Consider the following 25,497-nt stretch of genomic DNA (forward strand, 5'->3'; position numbering starts at 1 on the left):
TCCGAGGTCAATGCTCCCTTTCCTTCCTTGCCTGCAGCATCCTCGAGCATAGTAGTGATGCTGTCTCCCAGGGTAGAGCAGCAAAGTGCAGCAAAAGTTCTCATCGCTCTCCTTCTGGGCCCTCTCTAATGAAATTGGCTTACCATATTTTTCTGTCTATAAGACACACTCCCCTCCCACCAAAATTTGAGAGGAATAATGGTTGTTAATGCTTCTGTTGAGTTCTGTTTACATTTACATTGCTGAAATATTATGTTATTAAATATTTTACCACATTTTTTGCTTCAACATTTTTTTTCCTATTTTCCTTCTAAAACCTAGGTGGGTCTTATGGTCTGAAAAGCACCGGCAACTACTTTGTTGGCAGCCACATCATACTTCTAATTCATTGAGCTCCTGGTTCACTAAACCTCCTAAGGCTTTTTTACCCTGACTACTGTTTAGAAAAAAGTTTGAAATAGTGGCAGGTCAATAAGTCAGAAAAAAAATTATACATGGAAGTGGCTTCATTAGATCCCCACTGTGGCATGGTACATTTCCCTAAAGAGAAAGAGAGGGAGGTGAGATGAAGGCTGATGGTGAATCCTTAAGATAATTGAGCCTTCTACATAATTCTTTCCAGCTTAGACCTCCCAAGCAAAGAGACATATGTTCAGAAAATAAGGCTATTGAGGTAAAATGTCCTTGCCAGTTAGAGGGGTTCAGGCAAACTCTTCATTTGAAGAATGAAACTAGAGTTCCCAGATACCCCATTGAACAAAAAGCTCCATTGGGCCTATGGCTGATGAGGCCCTGGGTGCTAAACTGGGAATGAGAAGCAAGCTCATGTTGTAGCCAACCGGCAGAGATCCTTGCCCTTGATCTAGCCAAAGAGAAGCACGGGACCTGGCCATGGCCCTAGCCTGTTGCTATGGTGAACTCTTTCCATAGACACTGAATGTGTCTTGCATAAAAATAAGCTGGAAGCAAATGTGTGGAGAAACTCATTTGGGCTGTTTTATGCCCAGAAGTCACCATGGGAGCCCCATTTCTTCTCAATCCATCCTGTGTCCCCGTGGTGTTTTGGGTGCCCACAATGGGATTCAGAAGCTAGCCTTCAGCCCTGGCTACTGTAGCTCAGTGGATTGAGTGTGGGCCTGTGAACCAAACTGCAGTTCAATTCCCAGTCAGGGCACATGCCTGGGTTTTGGGCCAGTTCCCCATGGGAGATGCACCAGAGGCAACCATACATTGATGTTTCTCTCCCTCTCTCTTTCCCTTCCCCTCTAAAGATAAATAAATAGAATCCTTTTAAAAAGTGTCAATATTATATATAAAAAAAGAAGCTAGCCTTCACTTGTCTCTGGAGCCCTAGTGCCCCACATTTCCACTCTTGCACCTTGCAGTTCAGCCACACTGCAAAATTCCTTGTTTTCTGGACATGCTTCACAATTTTCCACACAGTGTTCTCAGAATTCACCACCACCTACCTTCCGCCTCCCATTCCCTAACAACCTCAAGGACAGGTACCACTCATTTTTTGAGGCCCAGCCGCTGGCCCCATTTCTCAAAGGATATCATTTATTCCCCAGTTTTGGAGGTGTTCTCCCATGCTTTGGAATCCCTCACCTCCTTCTTTGCACCTTTGTCATAACACTTAACTCTTTCAACTTTCAGTCATTACTATGCATGAACATATCTTCTCTCCCTTATTAGCCTGTAAGTTCCCCTAGAGATGACTATGTGGCTGCAACCCCATTAGTAGACTTCGGTGCTACAGAGTTCTCAATGAATACACAACTTGCAGGATTATTAAATGAATGGCAGACTTAATAAATTAACGGAGAAAGAAATAGCTTTCCAGCCAAACCTTCTCCTTGGTTTCCAGCAGTTTAAATGAGAATGAAGGGATGTTATTGGTGATCGCTCTCCGTCCCTCATCTCCCCCACCCCCCAGTACCAGTCACTAATTCCCTGGCCTCTAGACAGCGGGGTGTCTCACTCTGGGAAATACTTAGCTATGGTTTTGAGGCTTCATGTGATTATTATGTACCTTGCATAGTATGAACTCTATGCCAAGCGAATGGTACACACAATTAATGGTATAGAAACTGAATGAAAAACTCCCTTTGGGTGCCGCCCTTGCTCATTATTGCAAAGAATACGCATTCTCTTCACTAACTTACAGTGCTACATGCAGTGTATTTATTTATTCATGTTTATTTATTTTCTAGATGGATTGTGTATCAGTGCCTTTACAATAGAATAAAAAGGCTTGGATTCTGAGAACATGAATTCCAGCCCCAAACTCTTACTTATTAGGTATATAATCATGCACTAACCACTTACCTCTATGGGCCTCTGGTTCTTTACCTAGAAAATAGAGATGTTGATACCAGCAGGGTTGGTGTGGAGATCAAGTGAAAAAATGTGCACAAACTGCTTTGGGAAGTGTAAAGTGCTCTAGCTATCAGGCCAACCATGGGGTTGGGTGTGCAGGTGAAATTAGAGCCACCTAGCTTCAGGCAGGTGCTTGGAAGTGGGTGGGGGTGCAGACTGAGCTTCCATGGGGTTGACAACAGTCTGGAAACTGAGTTCTAAGTGCCAGTTGTATCAGAGGCTTTAACAAATTTTGGGGTGGCCAGAGGTTGAGGTGAGGGGATAAGAAAAAAGTGTTGCTTCTTGTATAAAGGATGGAAGTGGTTCTTTGGAAGAGCAGCAAGCAGCCTCATTCTTGTGACACAGAGGAGAACAGGGTGGCCCTTTCCTAATGATAAAGCACGGAGTGCTTTATGGTTTATGAAAGGCTTTTGCCATTCATTCATTCGGCAAATATTTATTGAGTGCCTACTGTATACTTATTGTGAACAGATAAATGATAATGCAGTGTAGTAAGTGGTATTAGAGAATGCATTCATTCATTCATTCATTCAGATACTTACTGAGTACCCACCCTGTTTCAAACAGTGTTCTAGGCACTGATAATTCAACAGTGAATAAAACAGGGAAAATTCCTTGCTCTCATGGAGCTTACATTTGAGTCTAGGAGACAGATAATACTCAAAATTAAGTAATATACAAATTGAATCAGATGGTGATAAGTGGCAAAACAGAAAGAAAAGCATGATTATAACAGAGTGCAGCCAGGCACCCCCCCCCCCAAAAGGGATTTGTAACAGGGTCCAGAACTCAGGGTGTTCAGGAAATATTAAAAAAATATAGGATGTCCTCACCCCCACAAATCTGAACTGGGGCATGGGACACATGGAGCAGGGCCATTGAGAGTTGTTCTGCATAGCAAGTTTTGCAGCTAGCCTCCAGGCATGGTCTTTTAACAAATCTATAACTTTTAATGGGGTTTATGGATATGTTGAATAGCTGTGGCCCTGCTTTGAGCCAGTGAGATGGGATGCAACTGGGAGGCAAACTCCCCCAGGCTATAGCACCTACCTATGTGAGAGTTTGGAGTAAGAAGGGATCACAGGGCTTTGCTGAGAAAGGGGGACCATGTGGCTTTGGGGCTCCCTTTGCCATGCAGCATAGGAAACTGAGAAGCAAGATGTAGCAGCAATGCAGAGCTCTCTTAGTTGTTTGGAAGAGTGCAGGAGACACTGCAGGAAGAAAAGGGGTGAAAGGACTCTTGCTGGTGGACCATGAGAAGGGGCCATGTGGTTTTGGATTAAGAACTGTAGATCCCGATGACACAGCTGATGGTGCTGGGAACTGAGGGAGGCCCAGCAGCCAAGCATGGATTGCTGGGAAGAACTGGGGGCTACATGAGCTATGGACTTCTACTTCTTTTCCTTAGATACAGTACCCTGGACTGGGAAAAGGGGGCAAGGAAGGACCGTGTGTGTTTGTGTTTCTGGGTGTTTTAAGGGACTTTGGGATCACAATGAAGACTTTAGTCATTACTCTAAGTCTGTATAACTTTTTTTCTAAATATTTCTTTTTTTTTATTTTTAGAGACAGGGGAAGGGAAGGAGAAAGGGAGAGAAACATCAATGTGTGGTTGCCTCTCACATGGCCCACACTGGGGACCTGGCCTGCAACCCAAGCATACGCCCTGACTGGGAATCAAACTGTGCCCCTTTGGTTCCCAGCCAGTGCTCAATCCACTGAGCTACACCAGCCAGGGCCTGTATAACTTTTTGAATAAATAATTCCTCTTCTTTTCACCAATCTCTGGCATTAAGAGATGTCATTCCCTGGCAGTGGGTAAGGCAAACCTTGTACAGGGGGATCCCGGGAGAACAGGGTGGGGGGAGGGTGTCCATTCAGTAATAGTATTTGGTTCTGCCCTGCTCCAGGTCTGTTCTGTAATATGATTGTGTTTTGTTGAGGACTCTTTTCCTAGTTCATAGCCAGTACTTTCTTGCTGTGTCCTCACATGATGGAAGGGCCTAGGTAGCTCTGTGGGATCTCTTTTATGACAGCATTAACCCAATTCATTAGGGCTCTACCCTCATGCCTAACCACCTCTCAGAAGCCCCACCTACTAACTTTCAGGGTTAGGATTTCAACATATGAATTTTAACATTATAGATTTCAACATTCAGACCACAGCAGTTACCTTACCCATAGGCAATGTTAAAGAAAAGACCTAAGGGAGGCAACGAAGGCAAAGAAGGAAGCAAGGAAGGCAGTTGGGGGAGGCTGCTGCAACAATCCAAGTAGGAGATGGTGGGGGCACAGAGTAGGATGGTAGCAGAGGAGATGGAAATAAGCAGTCAGAATCTGAATGTGTTTTGAAAATAAAGAAAACAGAATTTGACGGCGGATTAGATGTGAGATATTGTTACAGAACAGAGGTCCAAGGGGGGCGCAATATTTGGCTCACCAAGGGATGCCAAAAACTGCTACAGAAAACAGGAGCCCCTGAGGACGGTATACTAATACCTACTGGGCTTGTCTGTCCACCGCCAGAGGGAAGACATCTCTCAATGCCAGAGATTTGTGAAAAGGAAAGGAAAGGTTTATTTAAAGCTATACAGACTTAAAGTGGTGACCCAATGTCCCCATAAAAATATCAAAGTCCTTTAGGATAACCACAGATGCCCACAGTGCTTCCTTCCCCCCTGCCCCAATTCGGGGTACTGTATCTCAGGAAAAGAAGCACACGTCCATGTTTCAGGTTGCTGGCATCATCAGCTATGTCGCCATCCAAGCAGGATCTCTAATTACTCCAAAGCCATTCTTACAGTCTACTGGCAAAGAGTTCTTTCACACTTCTTCCAGGCAAAGTCTCTCCTGTTTCCCAGGCCATGCAGCCAAAGGGATCACCCCAAAGCCATGTGGGCCTCTTCTACCAGAGCTGCAGGGATCTGCACTCTGGCCAAAACTGCATGGTTCTTTCCTTCACATGGCTGCAGAGGTCCTCACTCTGTCAAAACCGCATGGATCTCCTACTTGGGCAAGAGAGAGTCCTCACTCTGCCCCAAACCGCATGGCCACTCTCCAATGGCTGCTGCATCTGCATTTAAATCCCTGGGCCAGTCCTCCTTTGCAGCCCCATTTCCAACTCTTCCCACACTCAGTTACACATGCCAGGACTTCTGCATCCTCCTAGCTTTACTGGGCTGCCATAGTGAGTCTGAGCAGGTGTGGCCCCATGGCATGGAGCCTCTCATGCAGGTGCTGTAACTCAGGGGACTAGTCCCCAGTTACATCCTGGGTAGAAACCACTCCCTTCTCCCTGGCTCAAAGAATGGCCACAGCTATTTAACCTATCTATGAAACCAGTTAAAGGTTATAGATATGTTAAATGACCACTTCAGAGGTTAGCTGCAAAACTGTTGCTATGCAAAACAGCTCTCAATGGCCTTGCTCCATTTGTCCCTTCCCTCAACTGACACCTGGGGGGTGGGGTGGTGAGGACATCTTACTATTTCCTGGACACCTTGAGTTCTGGACCCCATTCCAAATCCTTTCTGGGGGGCCCTCCTCTTGGCTGCACCCTGTTACAATATGATAGAGACTATTCGATGATAACAACCTTTTTTAGGGCCTGAGCAACAGAAAGAATTTGCAGTTTGATGAAATGTACAAGACAGCAGAAGAAAGTTTGTAGTGAGGAGGTTGCGGGGTTCATAGGTGAGGAACTTATTTTTGGTCATGTTAAGTTTAGGATGCCTATTAGAGATCTGAGTGGAAATGTCAAATGTTAAATAGGCAGTTGGTTAAGTGAGTCTGGCATTGAGAATGAAGGTCTGGTGTGGAGATACCAATTTGGGAGTTTTCAGAACGTACTTGATATTTATAACCACAAAAACAAATGAAACCACACGGTTAGTCTGGGGCAGGATGGCAAGCATTTTGCAACGAGGTGCAAAATTCTTCAAGGTGGGGGAAAGCCCTAATTTGTAGCATTTTACAATTTCCATGAAGTGAATTCTCCCATTGTAACCAAATGCAATCTATCAACTAGTCACGAAATTCCTGAAAATTTAAGTTATTTCTCTCTCACTAGCTAATACAAGTCAAATTGGCTAGGATAAAATTTGGATCCCAGTGATATGGACCTGCCAGTTAGCCCCAAGATTCCTGACATGGCCAAATTAGACACATACCGAATATGAGGTTTGCAAACACATGAGCCTTGAGTCCTTTGGGTGTTGACCCTACTTACCAGAGACCTGGTGCTGCGTCCCCCTCACAAGAAAACCTTACTGTCTACAAACTTCTCCAGTGTCTTTGATTTTCCACAGTGCCTCTCTGAGTACAGGCATCCTCATTCAAAGTCTCTGGCAAAATGCCAAGCTCGGTCTTAGAGAGAGGGCGTCTTAACCTAATTAGTCTTAATTAATACATGACTTAGCTTATCACATTAGCTCTAGTCAGTTAATCTGTAGAGCACAGGTTTCTGAGGAAATCAGATCCAGGAACAGCAAATTTGGAGCAATGGGGAGGGAGGGAGATATTGAAGGATTACATACATCTACACTGATGCGATTTCATTATTCATTCTGTATAGAAGTGGCACCTCCATTTCTCCAGATGATTAGGCGGATGCTTGGCAGCCATCCTCAACGCATCCTTCTCCTGGAAACCCACTCTCACATGTAGTCAGTCACCAAGTCTTATTAATTATACATCCTGAATATCTCTCGAGTCTGTTTACTTTCTCTCCAATGCTACTGAAACATACTAATTTAAGCTACATACATCTTTTACCTAGAATTTAGCCTCTTAGCTAGTTTTCCTGCCTTCAGGCTAACCACCTTGCCAATTCATCTCCACAAAGCAGCTACAGTAATGTTTTTAAAATGCAAATCTGATGGCACTCTCCTGCTAAAAATACCCTTGTAGCTTCCAGTTGTGTGTATCCTATTATTAGAATAAAAATGGAAAACCCCTCCATACCTTACAAAGCCTGGCAAGGTCAGGCCCTAGCTACCTCTTGAACTTCACTTTGTACCATACTCTTTTGCTCTAAACTACAGCTATGACCAAATGTTTCAAGATATTTCTTACCTAAGGACCTTTGCATACATTTCTCTTTGCCTGGACCTTTCCTTGTTTGCCCCCCTCACTTTTGTCCCTGAGTGTTGCCTGATAATACCTTCTCATTCCTCAAATTATAATATGGTACATCCAGGGGGGGGGCAAAGAGGGATTTGTAATGGGGGTCCAGAACTCAGGGTGTCAAGGATATATATATGATGTCCTCACCCCCACAAGTCCAAGCTGGGGGATGGGACACATGGAGCAGGGCCATTGAGAGTTGTTCTGCATAGCAACAGTTTTGCAACTAACCCCAGGCATGATCATTTCACATTTATCTTTTAAATGGTTTCATGGATATGCTAAATAGCTGTGGCCAAGGTTTGAGCCAGGGAGATGGGAGTGACTTCTACCCAGGAGGCAACTGAGAAGCAGCTCCACCTGGTTATATCGCTTTTGTGAGAGCTTGAAGTAAGGGGACCTTGTGGCATTGGCAAGAAAGAGGGGGACTGCATGGCTTTGGGGCTCCCTTTGCCATGCAGCCTAGGAAGCTGGAAAGCAAGACGTAGCAGCGATGCAGAGCTCTCTCTTAGTAGTTTGGAAGAATGCAGGAGAGATGCTGTGGGGAGGAAAGGAGTGAAAGGACTCTTGCTGATGGGCCAAGAGAAGGGGACACGTGGGTTTGGATTAAGATCTGGAGATCACAAGGTTACCAAACAGAGGCCCAAAGTGGGGGGCAATATTTGGCCCACTGAAGGATGCCAAAAACTGCTACAGAAAAAAGGGGCCCCTCCCAAGGATGATACACTAATACCTACTGGGCTCGTCTGTCCGCCACCAGAGGGAAGACATCTCTCAATGCCAGAGATTTGTGAAAAGGAAAGGAAAGGTTTATTTAAAGACGTACAGACTTAAAGTAGTGACCTGATGTCCCCATAAAAATATCAAAGTCCTTTAGGATAACCACACATGCCCACAGCACTTCCTTCCCCCTTGCCCTAATTCGGGGTACTGTATCTCAGAAAAAGAAGCACATATCTGTGTTTCAGGTCGCTGGCACTGTCATCTGTGTCGCCGTCCAGGCAGGATCTCCAGTTAATCCAAAGTCATGTGGCCATGTGGCACCTTTGCACGGTCCACTGGCAAGAGTTCTTCATACCCATTTTTCCAGGCAAAGTCTCTCCTGCTTTCCAGGCCACGAGGCCAAAGGGAGCACCCCAAAGCCACGTGGGCCTCTTCTACCAAAGCTGCAGGGGTCTGCACTCTGCCAAAAGCATGTGGCTTTCTTCTTCAACTGGCCGCAGCGGTCCCCATTCTGGCAAAGCCGAGTAGTACTCTTTCACCTGGGCAAGAGGGGGTCCTAACTCTGCCCAAACCGCATGGCCCTCTCCTCCTGGCTGCAGGGGTCTACATTCTTCCAAAACCACATGGCTCTCTCTTTCACCTCACCAAGAGGGTATCCTTACTCTGCTGAAACCGTGTGGCTCTCTCCCCAATGGCTGCAGTGTCTGGGTTTAGATCCCCGTGCCGGTCCTCCTTTTCAGCCCCATTTCCGACTCCTCCCACAATTGGCTACACCTGCCAGGACTCCCATATTATTATAAGTTTACTGGGCTGCCATCATTAGTCTGGGCAGGTGTGGCCCCATGGCGTGGAGCCAATGAACTCCAAGCTCTCATGCAGGTGCTGTATCTCAGGGGACCAGCCCCCAGTTACATCCTGGGTAGAAGCCACTCCCTTCTCCCTGACTCAAAGCAAGACCACAGCTATTTACCATATCTATGAAACCAGTTAAAGGTTATAGATATATTAAATGACCATTGCAGAGGTTAGCTGTGAAACTATTGCTATACAAAACAACTCTCAATGGCCCTGCTCCATTTGTCCCTTCCCCCAACTGACACCTGGTGAGGACTTCTTAATATTTCCTGGACACCCTGAGCTCTGGACCCCATCCCAAATCCTTTTCTGGGGCCCCCCTCTTGGCTGTGCCCTGTTACAACAGCATGACACAGCTGATGGTGCTGGGAACTGAGAAAGAGGCCTGCCAGCCGAGCACGGATTACTGGGAAGAACCAGGGGCTACCTGAGCCATGGACTTCTATTTCTTTTCCTGAGATACAGTACCTCGGACTGGGCAAACAGGGGAAGGAAGGACTGTGTGTTTATGGGTGTTTTAAGGGACTTTGGGATCTGGATGAATACATTAAGTCATGACTCTAAGTCTGTATACCTTTTGAATAAATAATTCCTTTCCCTTTCACCGATCTCTGGCATTGAGAGATATTATTCCCTGGCAGCGGGCAAGGTGAACCTAGTACAGGGGGATCCAGGGAGAAGAGGGGGATCCATTTGACAATAGCATAAGAGGGTGCAACCAGGGGGCCTCCAAAAGAAGGATTTGTAATGGAGTCCAGAATTCAGGGTGTCCAGGAAATATTAAAAACCTGGGTTGTCCTCACACCCACAAGTCTGAGCTGGGAGATGGGACACATGGAGCAGGGCCATTGAGTTGTTTTGCATAGCAACAGTTTTGCAGATAACCTCTAGAACAGTCATTTAACATGTTTATGACATTTAACTGGTTTCATAGATATGTTAAATAGCTGTGGCCATGCTTTGAGTCAGGGAGAAGGGAGTGACTTCCACCCAAGATGTAACTGGGAGGCAACTCCCCCTGGTTACAGAGCTTGCAGGAGAGCTTGGAGATGATTGGCTCCACGCCACAGGGCCACATGTGCCCAGACTTACCACAGCAGCCCAGAAAAGCTGGGAAATATGGGAGTGCTGGCAAGTGTAGCCGATTGTGGGAAGAGTCGGAAATGGGGCTGTAGAGGAAGATTAGCGCTGGGATTTAAACCCAGGTGTGGCAGCCATGACAAGAATCACCATGCAGCTTTAGCAGAGAATCACCACACGGCTTTGCCAGGAGAGAATTATGCGGTTATGCCAGAGTGGGGACCCCCGCAGCTTTGACGGGGGGACCACTGCGACTTTGGCAAGAGTGAGGACCCCATGGCTTTGGGGTGCTCCCTTTGGCCATGTGGCTTAGGAAGCAGGAGAGTCTTCCTGGAAGAAAGAGGGGAAAGGACTTTTTTACCAATTGGCCATGTGGTTTTGGAATAAGAACTGAAGATCCTGGCAACATAGTGATGGTGCTGGGAATCAAGGGAGGCCTACCAGCTGAGCACGGATTACTGGGAAGAACCAGGGGCTGCCTGAGCCACGGACTTCTAGTTCTTTTCCTGAGATATGGTAGCCCAGACCCGGCAAAGGGGGGAAGGAAGGACTGTGTGTGTTTGTGGGTGTTTTAAGGGACTTTGGGATTTTGATGAAGACATTAAGTCATTACTCTTAAGGCTGTATAACTTGAATAAATAATTCCTTTCCTTTTCACCAGTCTCTAACATGGAGAGCTCTAATTCTCTGGCAAAGGGAAAGGCAAACCTAGTGCAGGGGAACCCCAGGAGAAGGGGGGTCAATTTGGTAACATTGTAGGCCCCCCTTCCCTGGTGGCCAATCATGGAAAATCGTGGGAGACCACATGTGCAGTACCTTTAAAGTAATACAACTATTTGTACATGTGCAGTAAAAACCCACCAAAACTAGCCAGGAAGGATCCACCCTGTAAGAATAGAATCTCTCCAGCCCATGAGGTCAATCTCTGCTTGGACATGGCCTGCTCCATGTTCTCTGCTATAAACTCTGGGTTTTCAGTTCAATTCTTTGCCCGGATCACCAAGAACCTGGTTACCTGTGACAATAGTATTTTGTCCCCCCTGCCCCCCGCCTCCACAGGTCCATTCTGTAATAAGATCTTACTTGGAAAGTTGCTTTCTCTAATAAACCCTCCAAGAGTACACATAGCTAGGTTAGGTCCACCTAGTATAAGCCTTTAAGCCCTCTGCACTTGCTCTTCCGACATTCAAAGAGCTCTTTCATGGTCTACCTTCCCTGTCAAGCTGTTAGCATCAGAAAAATTACAAGTAGTTTGCTTTGTTCACTGTTTCACTTTTCCATATCACATAATAGATGATCACTAAATATTTTTGAATGAGTCAATGAATTACTTACTATCTTACAGGACCCTTAAATTCATTATATTTAAGCTGAAATTATTATCTCTACTTGCTCCATCATACCTGCTCTCTGCTTTAGTATTTTACATATTAATTTACAGCAGCACTGGCTTCTATACATTCTCTCAAAAATAGAGCCTGAGACAAGTATTTAGAAACAGCAAGTATTTAGAAACATTAGTATTTAGAAACATTTATTTAGGAGATGATCCCAGGAATCACAAGTGAGGGAGCAGAGAGAGATATCAAAAGAGCAAATTTAGTATAAAGATGCATTATTGAGGTCATTGCTCTAGACAACAGAAGTTCAATTCCACTAGGACCTCTGTGCCTCCCAGAACTGTCTACCCAAATATGTTTCAGAGGCTCCATGATGCAGCTAATCCCATTCCCCTTCCTCCACTGACTGAGGGTCGCCTGTGTGGAGCATTTATCTTATCTTCCCTGCACTCACTTCTGGGTTCTTTTGAGAAAGTTCCCCAGCAACAGAAAAAGCACTAGGGTAGATTTGAGAAAGATGCTGTGTGTTTTTGAGGTAGGACACTAGCCGCTAGGAAGGAGTCAGGACTGTCCATTACAGCTGTGGCTAAAACTCAGTGGTGGTCTATGGAGATGAGATATAGGTGCCAAAGGTTTCTGCTCAACCATTGTATTATTTTCTAGAACTGTGTAACAAGTTCCCCAAACTTGGCAATTGAAATCAAAACGTGTTTATTAGCTCAAAATTCACTGTTAGAAGTCTGGGTGAGTATAGCTGGGTTCACTGCTTACAAGTTGTACAAGACAAGAAGTCTTGGCTCTCACAAGGCTGAAATGAAGACATTGGCCAGTCTGAGCTCTTATCTGTTAGGTGATGTGGAGATGACAGCAGTTCCACCATTATCCTGTGTCCCTGAATGCACCAATAAGCAATCTCTCCTACCACCACCAGCAGGCTTGGAACTTCTGCATTGGATTGTTCCATGAAAGAGAAAAAAAAATGTTATTCTTAGGCTGAGCCTCTTTCAAGCGATTGGGTAGGCTCTTCAATTATTTTTAAGGCTCTCTTAGATAAGTTTAAAAGCTCCCTTGAGGCATTCCCCAAAGAGCTCTGCTGTGTGTGCATGCACTGGGTGACACCTGCCAGCAAAAGCAAAGCGCTCCTGAAAAGCAAAGAGTTCTGCTCTGCAGCCGTGCCAGTCGATACCTGCTCACGTCAAGTAAAACAAAGACATCGACTCCATGTCTGCGTGAAGAACCCAGCCATATATAAGCCAGACCCTGGCAGCAGTTTGGGCAGCCATATTCTTCATTGGTGTGTGCTCCCTCGATGGACCAAACTCCCTTTCTTCCTGCCCTCTACTTTGTTTTCAGTAAACCTTCTTTTGAATCTGATGGCCATCTTGGGAGGGGGGATGACAAGAATCCTTTTGCTAGTGACATTCTTGGGAGTAAACTTTAGTTCTATTTGTTACAGCTGTTTGCATGTATGGCATGCATGTAAAAAGCTGCTGAGGGTGACATCAAATGGCTCAAAGACTGGCCTGGGACTGACTTTCCACAGACTCATTTTTTCCCAGATCTCACTAATTCCCAAGCTCTTTTTTTGTCTGAAGTCTCCCCTCTCCCGAACGATTCATTTCAATGCCTTCTTTGCCTTAAAGACTGAGGCTCCCCCTTGACCCTCAGTGCAGCTTGCCCATCTTTCAGCTTCACATGCCACTGTGGATAAGCCACATACATCCACAGCAAACTCTTTATGTCCCTTAGAAGCCTCAGAAAAAGGGAGGGTGTGGTTCAAATATTTAAAGTTTTGCAAGTGTCATTATCCCAGTAGGAATCCTAATCCTCTTTTTCCCATTCCTCCTCTTTTTATTACTTTCTTCCTTTTCTTCAAAATAGGATTCAAAATCCTTTTATGGGAATGAAATCCCTATAACTTCACACGACCTTTTACATTACTCTCTTACTATGCATACCCTTTGGCATCCCGAACTACCATAACAGCTTGTTTTTTCAGGGGGGCAGGGGAAGGGGCTTAAATAGTTTGGCTACAACCTCTCCTACTTTCTTCCATTGTCCATTTTGAACTTACTGATATTGGAAGGAGAGAGAGGAATTTGTTTTGCAACTGGGAAAAGGAGGGGGGACATGGGTTTTAGGAGAGATGGGGAGTCAGATTCAAGGGAAAGAGTGCACCTCAGACAGGTGCAAGCCTCAGATGTTTTGGAGGGTGAGGCACAACCATTTTGTTTAGATGGGAACTAGCAATGCTGTTTTGGAATCCAGGTGAGACAACTGGCATGGAATTGGATAAAGGTCCTTCTGTTCAGTTCCATACAGAGCCTCACACTACTCTGGCACCTCAGGGAGTGGCGATTTGTAGGAAGTGAGCAGTAGCATCAGCGGCGCACACTTGGCTTCCACATCATGGGCCTCATCTTCAAGGGTTAACAGGGAGGCTCCTCAGAGCAGCTTTGCAGGAGGCAGATGTTGCCAAATGGGAACCAGTGCATGAGAATGAAAACACAGCAATCACTGTGTTGTGACTACAGAGGAAATACTGATTGTAAATACCATTGCCCCCTTCCCTGACCTCACCCCCACACGTTGAAGACTCCCAGTAAAGTTGTAAGAGATATTGGAGGCCCCCTGTTAGCAAGTGGGAGTGGGAATGAGAACCACATGCTCTTGATGTTAATGGACTGTGTATGTATCCACTGGCTAGTGAGGCCCAGAGGCAATTTGGTTAACTATATGTATTTGAATTCCCTTATATGTGCTTTGTAAATGTTCCTAGCACTTGTCCTAAGTGTCCATTTTCAGTATCAATTTATGTTTCTTGTGAAGAGAGACAATGTATTTTTATCTCTGTTTTTGCTCTCTGAGACTTTAAAACCCTGTGCTTGTCCTATAGAAATCTTTTTGCTTCAGTTTCACTCCATCTTCCTTTCTCAGACAACCTCTGGTGTGCAGAAATTGCTTTCCACACACCTGGACCCCCAGCCCTTCTCTATGTTAAGTACTTAATGACCACAATTTTATACAAAGACAATTGCTTTGTTAGCATCCAAATACTAGCATTTTATTTATAATGCATATAAAGTATGACTGCTTGCTTATTTGCTTTCATATCCAATAACTGGTATGCTTCACAACACATTCTATAATAAATCTATATATTATTTAGTAGGTTTCATTTACAACATCCAGAAAATTTTCATATTTCAATTGTCAATACTACTTGAACACATATGCCTTAAAATGCTCTCATTCACATTATAATGACAACTTTGTCTTATCAAAACAAGTATACATACAGCACTATTATCACATACTAATTCTGCTTCAAACATGGACAACATTAATTAATATTAACTTCAGGCAAGCCATTACTTAAGAAAAACTTCAGGGGGATGGGGTAATTGGTCGTTCGGGAGTTGGTTCTCCTTTTTTCCTCTCCTTTTAAATAAAAAAAAAGAACACATTGCTTACAATTCAGCACATTTACTTACTTTGCTATAGTCAGTACTTAAAATATCAGCTACATGTGCCAAGATTATAGACTTTCTTTTTCTCCTCTTCATGACAGATATTACTACATTATTAGCCTGATACTAAACAACATTCCTATCTTTGTATTCAGCTGCTCAGCCTTGTTAAGTAAATGAGCGATACAGAGCTTCTATTTACTCACACCCACCACTAAATCAAAGATGAAGAGTAAATAAAATGTAGATGTGAAATGTGTGATAGCTTTGCTTTCACTATACAACAAAACAACAACAAAAAGAAACCTACTACCAAGTTGCTTAAAACCTGTAATAAAACTGTAGACAGCTTTCAAACAATGAACAGCTTGATTAACAGATCAGCTACAACATGAACTCTTGCTTTTGGAATTCACTGTACAATTGTCATTCTTCTGTCCTTTTTCTTCATGTTGTTCTGCAGTATGTCATTTTGTTGCCCAGGGTTTTATTTCGTATTATGTCACTTTTTATTGTTTCATGTCCAATTTCTTTCTTTCTTGTAATTTCATTTCTTGTCATATTATGTTATGTTGCTTTGTCACAGATGGTACACTTCACATGTCAGTTTACTGCATTTTTAGGAAATAAGATCAGGAAAGCTATGAAATATATTTTTCTCCTGATCTCTTTGATACTCTTCCTGGGCTCTCTGCAGCTTGCGGCCCTTCAGCCTCCACTTGTGAAAACAGTATGTCACAAAGGAGGTCATTACCAATGAGAAAATAATTATCAACACTATTATCAAGGCCACTGTGGAAGACAGAGGAGCCTCCAGATGGGTGGCTTCAGCCTTTATGGTTGCATTCAGCTTATCAACATTCTCATAGTCCTCAGAAGTCCAGAAGGCAGGCATGAATGCTAAGTTGAAGGGTGATCTCATTGGAAGAAAAAGCAACAATGAAAGCGTTCCTCTCACAGCTTCCTGGCTTGAAGACAGCTGGAGAGTAGACTTGGATTTTCTGTTCCGGAAAATGGTAGCAATCTCCACTAGGTGGCCTCAGAAGCTGGTTTTGAAGAGAGTGGAGTCAACTTTCCATTAATACTGGACTCCTGAAGTTAAATGTTAAACAAGTTTTAAAACCCCAAGTGTAACTGCAACATACACAAGACACAGGCAGTTCATTGAGTAGGGTAGGGTACATTCATGATATCTTCAGAGAGGCAGCAGAACCCTGTCTCCTTTCTCTTTGATGTTAGTATTCATGCCCTTTAGCAACAAGCATGCCCCTTAAAGTCTTTAAGGAGAAATTAAGCATTTTCTAAAATTGTAGAAAATTGGGAATCTAGAAAAAATAACCTGAGCCAAAATGGCAGGTATTTGGTAAGCTTTTTAACTCTAGTTAAAGAACTACATTATCTGAAACCAGGCGAAAACAGTCATTTTGGATACACACCAACCCATGTAACCTGTGGCATAAACAGCATAATACTATTTTCACCCTCCATCCTAGAGTAGTTCCCTTGATTGGCTGGTTTCAATGCAAGGACTCTGACAATGTAGTTAATGTAGAATAACAACAAATCTGAAGGTAACATACACTTAAAATATATTTTTCAAACCATATACTTATATGCTGCTATTTTCATAATTGCCATCTCTCCTTAACCCCAGTACTGCTCTGAGACCCTTCCACAATTTGGGGAATTCTGAGTGATAACTTTTTTGGGGGGATAATTATATATACCACAATCATAGTGAATTTCTTTTTTAATTTTTATTTTATTGTTGTTCAAGCACAGTTGTCCACCTTTTCCCCGCCACTCCCCCCCACCCCAGCCATCCCCACATAATAAATTTTTTCATGGAAGTCTGTAGTAGCCCTCCCTGTAAAGGGGAACTCACTGCCTGATTGCTAATTAACGGTGTTGTTGAGCACTTTCCAATTCTAACACACCCCTGTTTACTATAAATTGGCATACTTTTATTATTAAAATGAACTAAATTAAATTAGCACTTTTCCCTAATCAAAGCACATATGCTCCCACAATATGTTAATTTCCAGAACAGTTTAAATGCTGGATTTTAGAGAAGTGGGGTGCGGGGGCAGAAATATGATGCACCTTGATAAAAAGATAGGATAGCAGTTGTAAGGGGACGCACATGAGAAATAAAACAGTGGTATAAAATTATGGAAATGTAAACAAACTAGTCAAAGGTCAAAGTTCATGTTACAGGCAGGACACATTATGTTCTACCACCCAAAATGTATGACACAGTGCAGAGGTGCTTCAGAAAAATCCTCCCATCAGTGACTCCAAAATTTAACTCAGAATAATCCCCATTTTGAGCAATTATTCTTTTTGGTGGGTACCATTTGAAAAATGCAGTTTCTGAGAGTCCCTCGATGAGTATGTGGGGGTTATGTTTTACTCACATCCAAAGATTTGAATGACTACACCATTATGTAAATCTCTTCGGATAAAACAGAAAATTCAACATAAAAATGACAAGGTAAATTTAGCTTTTGAGAGGGGAACTGGGGTTCCATTTTATTACATTTCAACAGCCCCTACCTTGTAGCTTCTGCTTTTAAAAGTGACCCATGTATCATGGTAGAGCAAGGCAGGCAAAAGGGAAGGCTTACATTTCTCTTCCCTTGGCCTTTTCAGATACTCGAAGGCAGAGATGTATTGAGGCCCTGGGTATGTTCTTCCCCCCAAGAGGCCAAATTATTCTTTTTAAAAAAGATTTTACTTATTTTTGGAGAGAAGGGAAGGGAGGGACAAAGAGAAGGAGAGAAACATCAATGCGTGGATGCCTCTCCTGCGCCCCCTACTGGAGACCTGGCCTGCAACCCAGGCCTGTGCCCTGGCTGGGAATCGGATGGGCGACCCTTTGGTTTGCAGGCTGGCACTCAATCCCCTGAGCCACACCAGGCAGGGCCCGGATTATTCTTTAAAGATCATCTTCCCTTCCCCCCCCCACCCCGCCTTTCAGATCTGTCTTCTGGCTTCATTAAAGGAACCTGTGTAGTTGGAGATATATCTTTGGAGTTTCATCAAATCATAGAGTCCTAGACTGCCATAGCTAGCAGAGGCTTTAAAGCAGTTAAACCTACTCCCCTTATTTTTCAGTTTAACAGGCTGAGAGTCCAACTAGGAAGATGGGAGACCAGTTTGGAACTTTTAAAGTGATACACTGCCTGCAGCAGAGAATGAAATACCAAGTTTCCAATGCCAGTTAAGTCATGGATTAAAGATTCAGCGTGAAGTACTTGTCTGGATTGGAGAACTGCTGCTGAGCTTGATTTGGCAAGCAAGGGAAGTAGTGTGCTCTGGCAAACTGCTTTTCAAATAACCTTTAAAAACTGTCCCCATTCCTTACAGCAGTCTCAGTTTGATGGAAGCAGATCTTATTGACTATGCAGTTGAGTTTGTGGCCATGAGCCAGTCTCACCTTTGCTGCTCAATAGACCATGGAGATCATCTCATGGCAACTGACTTTGGCTCCACTAGGAGACTACCACCCACAAAATAATTTCTGTCACCAACTGTCGTGTGCTGGGGCCAAACTTCTTGGATGGTGGTTTCTACCAGGCCATCTCTTCTCCATCTATAATGTCTTTGTGTAAAATAATAATAAGCTCATTACAAATAAAACACGCTCTTCTCAGACCAAAGCAAAACTGTCCCCATTCAGCTCTGTGCCCAGTCCCCCACCTTAGCCCTCCAAAACTGGAATCTCATTAACGTAATGGAGTAGCCCAGAGAGGGAAGACAAACCCAGAGCTCCCGCTCTCTTCCATGCCACTGTCAAATCACATGAGTGAATGATGGTTTACATCAGAAGGAGCTTTCACAATTGGCCATACCAGTCATTCAGTGTAAGTACAGATTTGGTTTTAAGTAACGGAGGGTACATAATGAAGCTTCAAATGAGACAAGTAGTGATTTCATTATGTCTATGCAATGTCCTGTCACATTTCCTCTGTTTAGCAAAGTTTAAACTCTAAGGAGAAATTCCAAGGGACAGAGAATGAAGGTGGGGGTGGGGTAATTGGAGGCCACAGATAAAATCAGTCCCTATGCCAATTCTAGGCACTTACTCCTTGATTTCAAGTGAATCCAACAAATGTTCATCAAACTAAAGTGTGTGTGTGTGTGTGTGTGCACGTGTGTGTGGTGCATGCAGAGGATACAGAGGGGCGGGATTCAGCTACTGACACAGGGAAGGCCTCCAGCCTCCTGGCCTCAGTACCCTGCCTCGGGTACCATCGTGAAAATGAGTCCTATCAATGTATGCGTTACATGTCCAAGTCTATCAGCTTGTTCTTTTTCTCATTCCTGAAATTCAGCATCTGAAGTTCAAAGAACTTCCTAAAACCAACTCAAATTGATCACTTACCACTGTCTCTAAGAATATGTTCTTGTCTTCACTCCCTCCTCCCACACCCTTCCTCTCTACCCTATAAGCCCTCCCCATGAAAAATTATCTCCCATATGATTTATGGATTTTACTTCAGTAGACAGGGAAAAGAAAAAGAAAGCAGAAATTGAGACTCCATGGCCTAAAACTTTCTCTTTTATATATGTTTGTAAGAGTCATTGGTGACCATTGTGTCTATTTTAATGGTACTTTAGCATAGGTGGTAATAAAAATGTCTTCCATTAATCTGGATCTAAAAGGTTTTCAAATGTAGATAGTATTAAAATAAAAACATAAAACACAGATACCCTTAAAGCAGCATGGCACTTAAGCTCTAAGTCCCCAGTCAAGTTTTCTAGGACTACAGTTGTCCTAGGGAGGGGCAGGCACCAGCACATTTCTTATTTTGGTAGCCTGATGCTGAGCTAGTCTCCAGTTAAAGCCACCAGAAAGGAAGGGAGATGGGACAGCCAGGGTTGCATTGCAGGTCTGCACATGCTTAGGGACCATCTTTGAAAACCACACACTGAAAATTATTGTCACCTCTTTATTCTTCCACAACTATCTGTGAGTCTATTCTCTTGCCCAAGTCTAGATGTATTGCTTTCACAGATGAATTCCCTGCCCCCACCCCAAATCAGGGTTATTGGTGGGTATACATTGGTTTCCATTTTAATCTGAGGAGGGGTAATCAATCACCTTAATGGTTACCTATCTGCCCTACCCCCCAGAATGCATCACTGAACTACTATTTCTTCTTCGAATTCTACCTCAGGTCTGATGGGAAATGGAGGTGATAGGTACTCTGAGAGGGAAATTATTACCACTCCCAAGTCAGGGCATATGAAAACGCATTGCTAGTAGGGGCAGAATAAGGTATTTACTTTCAAGATAAGAAGATAGAAAAAAAGATAGGAAGACAGGAGCACTACTGTGTCATAGTTCCGTGAAGGTAATGGGAGTAGGGCAGTCTAGGATTCAAAGGGAGGAAAGAACTGAAGGATATTATACTCTTCCCTGGCTCCAACCTTCCCCAGGATACCTGAGGTCCGATGCAGAAGGCACAGTCTCAGGGCACTATTCTCTCCCTCAGGCTTCCATCTTCTGGGCCATTCAGATGGTTGATGCAGCTGCTACTGTCGTCAGACGGAGATGCCAGATACGGATCTGAAATGAATAGGGTCCATCCTCTGCGTAGGCCAGTAGTGTGCCTGCTCCACCCCACCCCGCCCCGCCCCTCCCACCCCGCCCTTTCCCTCCTTCCACCACTTCTCCCTCAATGTGGGATGAAACCTGTGTGTCTCAAAAGCGCTCTCAGGTCTGGGCTGGGGGATCACTGCTCTTGGGCTCCCCGAGGGTCAGCTTCCTGCTTTCCCACCCCTCGTCCAGGCGGGGCGTGGCGTCTCAGCTGTTACCTCCAGAAGTGTGTTGGGGTAGAGGGCCCTCGTGAAGAATTGGAGATTTAGTACCGGCGTCCTTGGCACCAGCTGGATGACTGAGAATTCCGGAGGGACAGTATCACCGCCCACCACCACACACACACAGATACTGCTTCCCTCCCTTTCGGTTCCCACTCTCATCCCCTCCCCCTCCCTTTCTCCCAGTAATCCCAGAGCAGAAGCATCCTTGGGGAGGGGTGGCCAGGGAGGAGCCTAGGCATTCTGGGGACCCTTATATAGCAAGTTAGGGTCCCATCGCCACAAGTAGGGCCCAGGAATCTGATTGGATTCTGGCCCGATTGCAGGGAGTCAGCAGCCTGGGGATAGGGCCCTAAAGACCCCAGCTCTGTCCATTGCTGCAGCTGGATCCGGATGCGGGGGACAAGGGGCGAGCGCCCCAGAGGTGGACGCCCGGCTCCGCCCCCGTATGCCTGTCCCATCCCCATTCCAAAGGAGAGCTCTGTCACAGAGGCTCAAGTCCGCAGCCCTCCGCACAGGTGCGCCACGCTTTCCGCCATTGTCTCTTCCGCGCCTTCAGCTGCATTACTAGCTGAAATCTGCGGGAGCCTGAGCCTGGTTCTTGCAAATGGGTAAAATGAGGTTAAGAGAGGTTAAGACAGCCTCCTGGCTCAAGGTTATGTTGCAAGGTTGAGGCTGGGTTAGGGAGAAATCCCAGGCTTTTGGTGTCCCAGAACACTGCACTTTTCTCATCTGGAGTCCAACGCCGCCTCCCCAAAGCCTCGCGCGCTCAGCAGCACCCACACGCACAAACCTCATCCGGTCCTTACAAGTGTTTCTTCATGCCTAGAGCTCAGTCTTTACCTCTTGACTCCCCATTACCCCCAGCCCAGCTCTGTTTGACAGTGCCAAAGCCCCACCACCTACCCACTCACCCACCCACCCACGTTTTCATTGAATGGGTGAGCGAGGCTTCCTACCTGTGCAGTTCGTGTACTAGGAACTGAGCTGCGCTCTGGATGATGCCTCAGATCCAAGGGTGCAGGGCTGTGTGTGTGTTGAGGGGGTCGGGTGCCAGCAGAGGACTGCTGCAGCCAGGGAAGCTCACTGTTAGTGCTGTCTCCCTCAGCAACTGAGCACAGCCTAGAACTGTTCAACTTTATTTAGGGGAAGGTGGTCACGTGGGCGCGACCAAGAAAGGAGAAACGTGGCAATTGAAATCAGGTCACGGCGTCCTGGCTGCCTCCGCCCTGCCCCTCCCTTCTCACCACTGCTCGCCTGGAAGCCGCCTTACGGCTTCTAGCGGGGTCGGGGAGACTGGTTTATTCCAGGTTTTTGCTGATTATGAAGTGGAGAGACAAGTGGAGATTAGGGCAACAACTGATTGACCACCCCACGTGAGTGGACCTTAATGGGAGCCCTGGTGTAATTCATTGCTTTTGTTCTCTGTGTCTAAAACGGTGCCTGGCACAGAGGAGGCGCTGGGTAACCACAGCTGGTTGCATTGGAGAGAATGTACAGCATAGGTGCCCTCTCTCTGGGAGCTCTGGACGATGTCCCTTCTGGTTCTTTGAGTCTACCACTTGCACCCTTACTAACCTGTACCTCTCTCCTCTGAACTAAGCCCAAACCTCACCTGGGAGGTACCCTTCCCCTTCCTATTTCTCTCAGCAATGTCCAATTCCCAGGAGAGTCTGTTCTGGGACACTGAGATGAAGGTGATGGGTGGAATGAGGCACCAGGTAATCTCTCCATGGTCCTGAAGCACTCTGTGTCCTCCTCTTTGTCCCCCAGGCTAAGGACTAAGACAGAGACAGACCATCAGAACCAGAGCAGACCTAGGGTTCAAGATGCAGGACAACTGTAACCCAACAACAATAAATTAAAAACAAAAAGATCTCCAACATCTTCAATTTACAGAGGCACAACCCACAGCCAAACCTCATTTCCTCCCCCACTCAGCCAGGTTCACTAAAGCTCAGGTTGTAAGGAGGATCCTAATTTCATTCTTTCTAGATAATCTCAAACCATTGTCCCTACCAAAATGCAAGACCAAGACCCTAGTTTAGGGGAAGAGATAAGTTTAGTAGATGACCCTCCCCAATGCAAAGGGGGAAAAGCCTCCTGTCAAAAGAGTAGGAGAGCTGCCTACTCTCTGATAGGGTGGAAATGAGGAGACACTCAGCTATTTCTCTTTGTAAAATTAAAATAATGCAGATTTGGGATGGTAAGGAATTCCAAGTCCAATTCTATTCGGGTTTCTATTACTGGTAATGTCCAGCTGATGGGAATGCAGATATCCATAGCATTCCAAAGATCATTTAATTTCACCCCTTTATCTATAATCCTTTGCCTAAAAACCACCATGGATCCATGCCGCTTCTTATTTTTCCAACTTAAGTTTTCTGAGACTGCTGGAGGACCTCAGGTTTAACAAGACATCCCTATGAGAGATCCCAAAGTTTCTGGACACACTAATGCAATATTTGATGAACTTCACTTCTGGGAAATTATTCTTGTGTCTGTGCTTCTACGAACTGGGCAAAAGTGACTCACATAGCTGCTGCAATATCCACCGGTGATGAAGAGCGATGCTAGGAGAGGCAGACAGTGGCAGGAGGGCTTGGGTTTTATCATCTTCACCCTGCCAATAAAAGGTATGACTATGACCTTCAGGGATTGACTTCAGAAGAAATTGGACATGAAACAACAGAAAATGAAATAGCATGAAGTAAGACCACAAGCAACAAAATGACATACTGCATAACAACATGAAGTGAAAGGACAGAAGAATGACAATTGTACAGTGAATTCCAAAAGCAAGGCTTCATATCAGAGCTGATCTGTTAATCAAAGTTGTTGATTGTTTGAAAGCTGTCTACCATTTTATTTCAGATAACTTGGTGGAAGGTTTCTTTTTGTGTTTGCTTTTTTGTAAAATGGAAGTAAAGCTATCACATATTTTACATCTACATTTTATTGACTCTTCTTAAGTGTTTTATTGAATTAATTGAGGTGACCTTGGTTAATAACATTATATACGTTTTGGATACACAATCCTGTAATACAGCAATTCCACCTCTGGGAATATACCTGAAGAAATCTGAAGCACTGATTCAAAAGAATATATGCACCCCTATGTTCACTGAAGTATTATTTACAGTAGCCAAGATCTGGAAGCAACCCAAGTGCCCATCAGTAGATGAGGGGATAAAAAATCTGTGGTACAAAATTTACACAATGGAATCCCACATGGCTGTAAGAAAGAAGGAAATCTTACCTTTTGCAATCTAGGTCCTTTTGCAATGGACCTAGTGAGTATTATGCTGAGTGAAGTTAGTTGGAGAAAGACAAATACATTATATGTACTCTTAACCTTTAATTTGGTGGTGGATGTGAATAAATAGAAGTTCTGTACCACTCATTTACTTACCAAGAGTGGGCAGCTGAATACGCAGACAGGAATGTTGTTTAGTGTCAGGCTCATAATATGGTAATTTATTTCTTGGCCAGTAATAAGGACTCTATAATCTCGACACATGTAGTTTATATTTTAAGCACTGACTATAACCAAGTAAGTAAATGTGCTGAATTGTAAGTAATGTGTGCTTTTTATTTAAAAAAAGGAGGGAAAAGAAAACCAACTCCCAAATTACAACAACCAATTATCCCACCCCCTGAGGATTTTCTTAAGTAATGGCTTGCCTGAAGTTAATATTTATTAATGTTGTCCATGTTTGAAGCAGAATTAGTATGTGATAATAGTGCTGTATGAATACTTGTTTTGATAAGACAAAGTTGTCATTATAATGTGAATCAGATCATTTTAAGGAATATGTGTTCTTTAAGTAGAACTTAAAACTTTAAGAGAGACTACAGTTTCTGTCTTGGGCTATACAAGTTTTGAAGAAGGCAGCCAAATAAAATAAGCATATCTAGTTAAATTTGAATTTCAGAAAAACAGCAAATAAACTTTAGCATGAGTATGTTGCAAATCTTGTATAGACATGCTTACACTAAAAACAATATTTATTGTTTATGTGAGCAACAATTTTTTTCTGGAGATATCCTATTGTTATATGCCGTATATGGCAACTCATGCCCTGAGCCACCATGTAACAAATCTGAATACCTGCTGGACAGACCAGTGAGCTGGCCCTGAGGCTACATGGTTAGAGAGAAAAATCCAGTTGATTTCTGCCTTTTAACTGTCTCTTAGAAGGCACAAGACGTATGAGTGAAGCTATCTTGGACCCTCCAATGCAGCCCAGCTCCCCACCAAAAGCAACAACTAACCCCACTTGGTACCAATGGAATGGCCACTCCATCCCTGCCCAAATGACTCACTCACTGAATCACTAGACGTAATAAAAGCTGTCACTTTAAGCCACTAAGTTTTGGGGGGCTTTTATGCAGCAAGAGATACTTCCCATGAAAAACATCAAAGTTGGAGGACTTGCTCTATTAGATATCAACATTCAGTTTAACACATAGGAACTAAAGCAGTGGTGTGTTGATATAGGAGTAGACAGAAAGGCTTTTGGAACAGAATAGGGAGCCCAGAAACAAAACAATACATATGTGGATGATTAATACGTGACAGAAGCCCTTGCCGGTGTGGCTCAGTGTATTGAACACCAGTCTGTCAAACAAAGTGTTGCCAGTTCGATTCCCAGTCAGGGCACATGCCTGGGTTGCAGCCCAGGTCCCCAGTGGGGAGG

General features: G+C 44.4%; 1 long non-coding RNA gene across 1 annotated transcript; it reads right to left on the minus strand.

Annotated features, from left to right (window-relative positions):
- Positions 1–14,556: 14,556 nt before the first annotated feature.
- On the minus strand, positions 14,557–21,922 carry LOC118986923 (uncharacterized). Its single transcript, XR_005066484.1, has 4 exons — positions 21,757–21,922; positions 20,673–20,874; positions 20,422–20,546; positions 14,557–16,063 (listed from the first exon to the last, which is right to left on the minus strand). It is a non-coding gene; the product is annotated as an uncharacterized LOC118986923 (long non-coding RNA).
- Positions 21,923–25,497: the final 3,575 nt, after the last annotated feature.

This window comes from Sturnira hondurensis, unplaced genomic scaffold, assembly GCF_014824575.4.
Source record: "Sturnira hondurensis isolate 20B ecotype Veracruz unplaced genomic scaffold, ASM1482457v3 Scaffold0004711, whole genome shotgun sequence".
NCBI lineage: Eukaryota > Metazoa > Chordata > Mammalia > Chiroptera > Phyllostomidae > Sturnira > Sturnira hondurensis.